At 34.9% G+C, this 1,129-nt stretch overlaps 1 long non-coding RNA gene across 1 annotated transcript in view; it reads left to right on the top strand.

The window, feature by feature from the left end:
• The window catches only part of LOC102213278 (uncharacterized), a 4,209-nt gene extending 3,102 nt beyond the window's left edge, over nucleotides 1-1,107 (top strand). The window contains exons 2-3 of the long non-coding RNA XR_312402.1: nucleotides 902-942; nucleotides 1,092-1,107. This is a non-coding gene — a long non-coding RNA (uncharacterized LOC102213278). The remainder of the gene's footprint in view (nucleotides 1-901; nucleotides 943-1,091) is intronic.
• The last annotated feature ends 22 nt before the right edge of the window (nucleotides 1,108-1,129 follow it).

Raw genomic sequence — 1,129 nt, 5'->3', positions numbered from 1 at the left:
AAGTTTAAAACCTTGATGTAATGTACATTTGTGTATTCAAAAAAGAAAAAAAATGGTATTGGGTCATTTTTTATTCATTTGTGTTCTAGTTTCAGTTTAGCTCAATTTCTAGGTTGCTGTTAGTACTTTGTTTCTTAATTTCTTTGTGTCGTCTTCTCCTGTGTTAAAGTTGTTGTTTATTGAGTGTTATTGGTCATGTTTTTTGACTGCCTGGTTAATGTTGTCAAGTTCGTGTCACGCCTGCGTCTTGTCATGTTTTCCTGTTTATTTTGAAAATCCAGTTTTCATGTCTTTATGTTTTGGATTACAGTTCCTGTACAGCATTACCGGTATGTTCATCCTAGTCAGCTGAATCCTCTTGTGTTTCTCTACCTCCCCTGATCACCTCATTTTTATTTAAGTCCTTTGTCTCTTACTGTTCTTTGTCAGATCGTCTGTTATCCTCACCACAGATTTCATAGTTTTCCCTCATTGTTTCACTGTGCACTTTCATAGTTCTTTCACAGAGTGCTATAGTCTTTTAGTTTACACAGTGTTCTTAGTCCCCTTTGTTTTCCCAGTTCCAGTGTGTCTCTGGAGTTTTTCTCATGCCATCAGCCACAGTAAAGGCTCGCTTTATTTTTTGGAAAGTTAGTTCTGTCTCCACCATGTCTGCTTTTGGGTCGATCTCATCTACACACCGTGACAAGATTTCAAGATGAGTAACATAAATGGTTTAATCAGCCTGTTCATGAGCTGCTGTATTATTATCTATTCTGGTTTATAATGGTTCACATTTATTTCATATTTCCTACTATCTTGTCTTGATCCATCTTTTCTTTCCTGACATAAAGTTTGCATCAAAGAAGTTCTGTTTAAATCTTTGTTTCATGAGCAATAAAACATCCCTTTCATCTGTCAGATCAAAGATGCAGTGGAGTCTGTATCTGCTTATTCTGATGGGTAAGTGGATTGTTTCACCAAATATACAGTTTTTAATTTAAAATGAACACAGATTAATGTTGCAATATTTTACCAGAATATTCACTGAATATAGATCATTGTTTATCTGACCAAGATTTTTCTATCATCTAATTTTTGTATTATTTTAGGTCAGTGTTGCTTCTTTACATGCCGCCTGTATGAGTAC

Source organism: Pundamilia nyererei, unplaced genomic scaffold (assembly GCF_000239375.1).
Source record: "Pundamilia nyererei isolate P.nyererei 1_Seehausen unplaced genomic scaffold, PunNye1.0 scaffold00565, whole genome shotgun sequence".
Lineage (NCBI taxonomy): Eukaryota > Metazoa > Chordata > Actinopteri > Cichliformes > Cichlidae > Pundamilia > Pundamilia nyererei.
This window is presented reverse-complemented; position numbering and strand designations above follow the sequence as displayed.